The sequence below is a fragment of the Grammomys surdaster genome, unplaced genomic scaffold (assembly GCF_004785775.1).
Source record: "Grammomys surdaster isolate TR1022 unplaced genomic scaffold, NIH_TR_1.0 135, whole genome shotgun sequence".
In the NCBI taxonomy this organism is placed as follows: domain Eukaryota; kingdom Metazoa; phylum Chordata; class Mammalia; order Rodentia; family Muridae; genus Grammomys; species Grammomys surdaster.
The window spans coordinates 906183-915049 of record NW_021604593.1 but is presented as its reverse complement, the minus strand read 5'-3'; the positions used below and the strand labels follow the sequence as shown (position 1 = coordinate 915049).

Sequence of the window (8867 nt, the reverse complement as noted above, 5' to 3'; positions counted from 1 at the left end):
TAGACTTCAGCTGGGAGAAAGTCTTCAAACATCGGGGGACTGCCTGCCTGGGTAGTCCTGAGTGAAGACACATGGAGGAAAGAGGGAGACAACCAGAGAGGAGATTCCTGCTGTTGGGGTTTCACCTGGATCCAGGTACAGCTGTTGATCAGATGGATGTTTGGACCTTCAGTTTCAGGAATTCACATGTTCTCACTTGGGCTTGAAGTGACTTGACTAGTCCGTCAGCACTGGTAGCAAAGGCAGTTGTGACTAGATCGGAATTTGCAAGTGTAGATAATAGGAAGGCTGAGACAAAGCTGAGACCCATTGCTCAGATGAAGACCAACGGGCAGAGGCTGACAGCAACTTTGAGTTTCTTTCCTTCACGTGCGCTTCTAATTCCATGAGAGCACTGGATGAGGAAGCAGTAGTTTTGTTTTGGTTTTGAGACAAGTCATAGACTGTATAGCCCAGGCTAGACTCAAACTCTGTAGCTCTGGTCCTCCTGCCCTAATCTCCAAGTGCTGGGTTTGCAGGTGTGTGTTGTCAGCCTGGAAGTGACCCCCACCCCCTCATTTCTTTAATCCTACTTCACAGAAGGAGACTCTGGCCATTCTTCCCTATTTTGTTTTGTTTGGTTTTGGTTTTGGTTTTTCGAGTTCTCTGGATTTTGAACATGTCTGGTCACATTCACATCTGTCTTTTGTCTCCCTTGGGAGTGGGAGTAGCACTGAAATGAGCCAGGTCTTGGTAGATTTCTCCTGGACTTTAAAATTTGCTGTGCTTGACTGAATAGAATTTTTTCCAGCGGTTCCTGTTGGCCTTGTAAGCTCCAAAAAGATGTTCAATTTATGTATCTACTGACATTCACTGATAGGGTTACTGAGGATGCTGTGTGTCATGATCCAACTCCTATACAGGGACCACCAGGGGTGGGAACAAGCTTTCTTTCTTGGGCATGGTAGCTTCTAGCTACTGGTCAGTACTTGATCCTTTGAGGCTGTGCCTTTGCCATGGCACTACAAACCCAACCTGCATTCTGCTCCCAAATGTTTCTTCATGAAACAGTGCATTCTGTTCCCATTTCCCAATTCCTTCTTTCTTTCTTTCTTTCTTTCTTTCTTTCTTTCTTTCTTTCTTTCTTTCTTTCTTTCTTTTCGAGACAGGGTTTCTCTGTGTAGCCCTGGCTGTCCTGGAACTCACTCTGTAGACCAGGCTGGCCTCGAACTCAGTAATCCACCTGCCTCTGTCTCCCAAGTGTCCTTCTCATTTCTTTACTCTGGACAGCCTCTTCTGCTTAGCTCTTAATAAAACTTTGGGCCCCAGGCTTTGATTCCAGAGGTTTCTCAATCAGTCCTCAGAGTTGCTGTAAAGCAATTAACAATCTTCTATCCATTTTTACAATCTAGGGAGCAATTGCACAGCAGTTAAGTCAACTTGTTCTAGGTCACATGGTCAGTAAGTCACAGTGTCCCACTAAAATCTTGTCCTTCCAGATCCGCACCCCATGTGCCTAACAGAAGAATCCATTATCTCAAAAACTCCTCTGTGATCTGTTCTGTCTCTCTTTCCCAGAACTTCCTGGTTTTCATAGCCTGCTTGGGTTAGTCTTCTGACTGTCTACCATTCCTCTGTCATCTTTGCTTATGTGCCAAATCACTCATCCACCCCTTCACTTCATAAAGGATTCATCAGGCTGAACTTACATCATCATAATTCACAGTTACCACTGCTTATTCCTTCATCTGTTCACTCACTGAGCCCCTGACGCAGACGCATCGAGACCCAGAATACCCACTTTTACTGAGGCTTTGATCTAGTCCCTTTCTTAGAGTGTACCTTAGCCAATGTAACTGGCACGGTGCTCTTTCCATGAATGATGAGGGCACAAGGGATATGGCAGTTTACAATTCAGTTTCACTGTGGCTGGGGAATTCCTACACTGCTTGGTCTTCCAGTAGATGTTGGATGTCTGGAAGACCCAGCCAGGGTAATTAAAACTAGTTCTCTTCCTTCTCCTTTGGAGATGGGATCTAATGTATTCCAGGCTGCTCTGGAACTTGCTATGTAGCTGAAGACAACCTTGAACAAGAGTTCCTATGTTCCTGCTTCTACTTCTCAATTTCTGGGACTATGGGTATGTACCACCACTCCCAGTTTTATATGGTATTACTTATTGTTTATGTGGTACAGTTTTATGTGGAGTTTAATCGAGGGCTTCATGCACGCCAGGCAAGCACTCTACCAGCTTAACCACATCCCCTAGTCCAAGAAGCAGTTTAATTAAAAAAAAAAAGTTCACTGTGAATTCTCTATAGCCTAGGACAAACTTTGAGTCCTTCTGTCTTTATATTCTAACTGCTGTGGTTGCAGGTGTGTACCACCATGCCTGGTTTATGTGGTTTTAGGTCAGATACTGGGCCTCATGTACGCTAGTCAAGCATTCTATCCACCAAACTACATCCATAACTCCCAGAATGATTTTTGTAATAGGCTTTTTAAAAGTGTGAAGACTCTAGGAGCATAGCTGAGTGATAGATCACTTGCCTAGCCTGTGGGAAGAATCAGATTTGATTCTTGACACCACAAGAGCAAAAAGTTGTGAATCTGGGTTTTCTGTGCCCTGAGAGTCACTTACAATTTACAATAGTCTTGTGAGGTAAGTAGTGTCATCATTTGGCTGATAGGAGTGAGATTTGCCCAAGTTTACAAATGAACAAACCTCAGAGCATAGATTCTTTTCACTGACCCATGCTGACCCATAGTCTTTGGATGACTGCTGTGGATGAACACATGTGGAAACTTCTGTGGTTAGTGGACTTCCCAAGACATAGGCTTTACCACACTTCTTTTTATTTTCCAGGAACAGAAACACACCCACTGCTATTGTGAAGAGATCTGATGAAAGTCCAGCAACTTCTACACAAGGCCTAATGTTTATCCTGGGACATGGTCAAATCTGAGAAGAAAGGCATGTGGCTGTGCCACCCACTGGCCACATCTCTGGTTCTTGAAACCTGACAGCAGCAACATTTTTTTATTCATGTGCTAGAAGCTCCTTCCATCATTGATGGAGGTAGGGTAATGAATGTTTTGATTTTTCTTTGATAATAGTCCCTTCACTGTGACCCTACCCACTCAGAAAAAGGGAGTAGTCAGAGGCCATAATGGAAAGATGCCCTTTTCTTCCCCAGAACAGCCCTCCTATGTCCCAGCCTTAAGCAGATGGCATAAAGGTCTTCAAGGCAATTTCACTTCCTCATCTCCCTCTACCTTGCTCACCAGAGTAGAGACAGGAGACATGTTAGCAAGAGCCTAGAAATATTCCAGACAAAAAGAAAAGGCCTGTTATTAGTCTGGGTTCTCTAGACAAACAGAATTGACAGGACCATGTTTTGATGAATACTGTAGGGATCTACCCACATCTGCTTTTCCTCCTGCTTCATAGTTTTGCAGAGTGGCTCAAACCACATGATGTCCCAGAGATAGTTTTGGGGGTACACTTGGATGACCTTCAGTCCTCAGAGGCTAATACACAGTGCTGCTCTTAGCCTATCATATGGCCCTGAAGCCACATCAGCTGCCAAAGGTTTATGTTGTCATCTCCCCAGCCCTGTTCCTTCCTTTCTTTCAGGCCTTCCTCTTGCAGCCTCTTAGCTATCCTATGATGTTCTTAGCCTGCCTTCATCTCCTCTTCCATTTCAGCACAAAACCACTACAAAACCACTGCCTGCTTCTTTCTTCTGCTAGCCCCCAGGATCCCTCAAACCTCACTCTGGCCCAACTCTCTTCCCTCATCCCGGCTCTGACTTGTTGTCTAGTTAGGTCTCCTCAGTTCTGCCAGATACCCCAGGTCTTCCTCTGCCTTGTACCCACTTCCTTCTCACTGTTCTCCTGGACTCAAGTTTTCTCTCTCCCTCCCGCCCTCCCTCCCTCCCCCCCTCCCTCCCTCCCTCCCTCCGTCCCTCCCCCCCCTTTCTCTTTCTTTTTTCTTTTTGGTTTTTCGAGACAGGCAGGAGGATCAGAAATTTGCCATCCTCAGCTACATAGGGAGTTCAGAGCCAGCCTGGGAAACATGAGATCCTGTTTCAAGATTAATGTGTAATAAAGAAAATAAACTGAGGAAATGGTCGGGCGGTAATGGTGCATATTTTTAATCCCAGCACTCTGGAGGCAGAGGAGGGTAGATCTTGAGTTTGAAGCCAGCCTGATCTACAGAGCAAGTTCCAGGCCAGCCAGGGTTCTTGCTGTTTTACGCAAAGAAACAAAAAAGATATGAACTATGGTCAGGCTACCTATGTATTCTTGATTTTCCAATGTTATATATCTTAATCAGCCTGGCGTAATAAAGGATACTCAGTAGAAGTTAGTTGTAAATTAACTTCTTGGTCAAAGATCCTATTGTGTGAAAGGCAGGGAAGACAGACAGAAAACCTCTTTTAGAGGTTCAGGGAGTGGGAGACTAAAGTTGAAATGGAAGTCAGCAATACTGAGGCCCTCTTCCAATTTTCATCTCATTTGTTTACATTTTCACAGTCTATTTGTTAAAGACTGGGTAGTGACAAAGGTGTAAAGATACTAGTATAGCATTCAACACGAGGAATTTGGACCACTTCCCCCTTTCTAGGCAGGTTTAGGGAGTCAGTCTAGGTTGGTACATGCTTTACAAGCACCCAAACACTGAAATACGGATTTCACCCCAGCTCAGAAAAATCAGTTTCCAAAATAAAAAATTAAGCTTTTTTCCTTCCCCCAAGTAGAACTAGGAAGCTTGTTATAGGGTGTTCTCTGGGACCGGCTTAGGAATTTCTCTTCCTGTGACAATAGGGGATTTGAGGAACTAGAGGTCCTGGTTGGAGACTGTCCCTACCCTTTGGATTCTTGCAATTAGTTTCGTTACATTCTCATGCACTGATCACACTACTGCAGCAAGGTTTATGGGAAGTAGCCAAAGTGCAATTTAGTCATCAGCCTCAGCTCTCAAGTGCAGCTCAATAGTAGGCCCCTGACCCTAGAAGAGGAGAAGAGGCCAGGCAGCAGCAGCAGCAGCTCACAGAAGCCCTACATGCTTGTGTACTGAGCTGGTCCTCAGGACTCCTACCCTTTTTCCCAAGCTCAGGTCTTAGCGATGTGGGGCAGGGTGCTCGCAAGAACCCGGAGAGAAACTCTAGATACAGCTCGGGGACCACAGGGAGCTAAGAGACAGGTTGAAATCTCCAATGTGTTGTGAAAACACGGAGATGTGGAGGGAGCGGAGGGAGCGCTATGACGCCGCCCTCGCTTGGTTCCGCCCCCTCGCGCGTTGCCAGGGAGATCAGGCGACTTCAGGCTTCTAGCGCTTGAGGCTCGGGTGACGTCAGGCGCGCCGCTGCGGCTCAGTGGCTCGCGGCAGGTGCGGCGCTGTTAGCGTAGTCGGGTCCAGTCTTCTTCAGTCCAGACCGGGTCAGCCAGCGGCTGCTTCTTGGAGCAGAGAGGTGAGGGCCCTGGGATTGGAACGGGGCGGCCAGCCTGGGCTAGGGCACAGTGAGACGCGGGCGGCTGCGCGGGGAGAGCTGGCAGGACTCGCGGAACGGCGGCTTGGGGTGCGCGGCTCCTGAGGAGAGAGGACCCGGCTGCTGCCATCGCCCGGCGGCAGCCTGGGGCGGACCGTGTGTCTCCCGAAGTCTGCTGCGGCCCGCTAGGTTAGGGAGTCTGCGGGCTGGGTGCGGAGCGGGGCTCGCCCCACCCTGTCTCCAGGGATGTCGGCCGGAAGCTGCTGGATTTCTTCGCCTTAGGCTGCGGTTTCTGAGGCTTTGCGATGCGTGTAGGGTCGAGCTTGCTTGGGAGTGGGAGCTCGGTGGCGGGGTGAGCCGGTGTTGAGAAGGTGTGGGCGCAGGGAACCTCGGCCGCTCGCTAAGGGTGCAGGATCCGAGTGTACACCTGTTGAGGAGGTAAAACCGGAGAGGGTTTTGAGTGAGGACAGGGAAAGAGGGACCTCGGAGGAAAAAGACCTGAGCCTTGAACTCTGTGGAGTGCTTACTGGGCCTATCTGGGATGAAGAGTTTGGAGCATAAAGTTGTGACCTGTTGGAAAAAGGCTTGAGTGTCTTAGCTGAGACATTGTAGGGAGCCATTAAGATGTCGACTGGTAGGGCCACTGACAAGAACATCAAACAGCTAGAGATTGACATCACTAATCTGAAGAAATCCCTCGTTTCGCTGTCTGAAGAGACCTCCTAAAATCGCAAAGATCCTTATTGGACTTGATTTACTCTATCACAATAGAAAAGGCTGTGTACAGCTCTTGACTGTGTACAGCTCTTAAAGAGGAAGGTTGCCTTTACATAGACAAGACAAGGAGGGTTAAAGAGAGCATGAAACAGCTAGTGAAGGCCCTAAGAAAAATCAGAGAGAAAGAGACAGATGAAGGCTGGTACAAGAATTAGTTTTCAGCCTCTCCAAGGTTGTCAACCCTATTTCCTCCCATCTTGGGACCATTATTTGGGTTCTTTTTGCTTTTTTCTGCTGGTCCCTGGCTCTCAAATAGGCGGACTAACTCTGTGATACAACAGATAAATAATTTGGTAGCAAAACCTACTCAGATACATTATCATAAGTTAGCTATGGAGGACCACGAGACTCAAGATGAGGTTGTTACTTTATACAGGGTGTTTCCAAAACCCATCTCCACCCAACCTAAAAGGGGGGACTTCTGCCCCTAGACCAAGCAGAGAGGGGCCACCCAGAACCCCCTCTGTCAGGCGATCTGAATTCTTGCTTAGGCTGCGAGGCTAAGCACTGCAAGGGAATATAAATAAAAGATAAAAATATCTCTCTGGGTTCCCTGAGGGACAAGCCTGACTGCATAGGGGTTGATGTCAAAAGTATCCCCTCTCCAGGAAAAAGACATCGGGATGGGTATGGCCCTCATGCCTCACTGGACAACGACAGGGGGACTGGAGCCATTACAAGGTCCCCTTCAAATACTGGAGGTCAGGCCTCTATCCTCCCCTTTGCAAGTTTAGAATTGCCACAGCCCTTCTATACTTAGAGAAGGGAGGAAATGTCAGGGTCAGCCCTGCTTACCCACTGAAGGCCTAAAATCAGCCATAGGCCTAAAATCAACAATAGGCCTGTCATACATGTATACTAACACCAAGTCTTGGGTCTCAGTGGAAAAACATTGAAACAGATGGCTGTAAGCTAATGTAAACAGGCAGCTTTTGTGGAAATTTACAAGCCTGAGTAGTCATAGACCTTGTAAATAGGTAGCCTGGGCAGACAATACCAGCTTAGATAAGGACAAGTGAATCATAGGCAGAGTCATAGTGACCTGTCCCCTGAACCTTCACCCAGCCGATACCCGGTTCTGAAAGATATCTGTATTCCCCCTGAACACCCATACTCCAGTGTCATTCCCTTCCCCACATCCTGCCTTTCTGTGTTTATAACCCCTGTGTGAATGAATTACGATTTGAGAAAGAAAGAAAAAAAGATGTAGACTGGTTTGGGGAAGTGGGAACACTATGATAAGGATACACTGAAGTGGTTGGTGTTATATTCTGGAAAAGAGATGACAACAATTAAACTCTGATATATTTATAATAGACTTGGTTGGGATTCAGGCAGCCAAAATGGTGGTAACATTTTATCAGGTTTTTGTTTTTATTCTAGAAGGGACATATCCAACAGTGATTTATTTTCTTGTATCCCATTTGACTGGATAGAATGACAAGATGAGAGATAATATGCTTCCTTTTATTTGCTTGGAGACAGGAATGTTCTCAGCACATTGCCCTTCAGAGATCTCAGAATGTCTTGCAAAAAAAAAAAAAAAAAAATCCTAACCCTAGGAAGAAATCCAAACTAAACTGATTGAAAGGAATTTTAATGTGGGAAGTTTACTGAAGAGAATCAGCACCAAACTATGATATGGAATGTTGAGTAAGATGTAAATTTTGAGATGGATGTGTTTTTTGTTTTTGTTTTTGTTTTTGTTTTTTTTTGTTTTTCAAGACAGGATTTCTCTGTGTAGCCCTGGCTGTCCTGGAACTCACTCTGTAGACCAGGCTGGCCTCGAACTCAGAAATCCACCTGCCTCTGCCTCCCAAGTGCTGGGGTTAAAGGTGTGCACCACCACTGCCTGGCGAGATGGATGTTTTTCAGCTTAATTTTTTTTTTCTACCCAACTTCCCTCAGAGTAAGATTGTTCAACTTTGCTGCATGTGGAGGGTGTGTGTGTGTGTGTTTCTGGGTTTCTGATTTTGAGGAGATAGTCTCGAATGTAGTCCGGGGCTGGCTTCTGCACTCATACAGCTGAGTCTAAGGCTTTAAACACTTCATCCTCCTGTCTCTACCTTCCAAGTACTGTACTTCCAAGTACACACCATAAATGAAGCACTTAAGCTTTGTTTCAATATTAGGCTATTTTATTTTGATTTCCTGGAAAGCCAGGAAAGTGTATTCTGGGTTTATAAGGAGGAATGATTTTGTGATTTATATTTTTTGTATTCCTTAAAATACATTGATGCTGTTGAGTCGTCAGATCTTTTGTTTTCTGTAAAGCGTCGAGGTGACCAAACCGATTTGCATTGTATTTGTTTGACTTCAGGGAACAGAATTGGACCTCTGGAGATGCTGTACAAAGCAGTTTAGGGAATTGTTGAGAACTTAGGAAGGTGTCCTCAGCTGGTTTATACGTAAATGTAGAAACTGGTACAGCACTCTGGAGAGCCTATCTAGAGTGGTTGAGACGGGAAAAGAACTGCTTCCAGTCAGCTCAGTGAAGTCAGTCTCTGTAAAAGAAGTCCTAAGAGGTGATTTTAAAACAGATTCAACCACAGAACTGCAATGTGCCATAAGCCACAGGGGTTCTTTTTTTTTTTTTTTTTTTTTTTTTTTTTTTTT

General features: G+C 45.9%; 1 protein-coding gene across 1 annotated transcript in view; it reads left to right on the top strand.

Moving 5' to 3' along the window:
* Positions 1-5263: 5263 nt before the first annotated feature.
* Cystm1 (cysteine rich transmembrane module containing 1) overlaps positions 5264-8867 on the top strand; it is a 58224-nt gene continuing 54620 nt past the window's right edge. The window contains exon 1 of the mRNA XM_028762725.1: positions 5264-5456. The gene's annotated coding sequence lies outside the window, so the exon portion shown is untranslated. The remainder of the gene's footprint in view (positions 5457-8867) is intronic.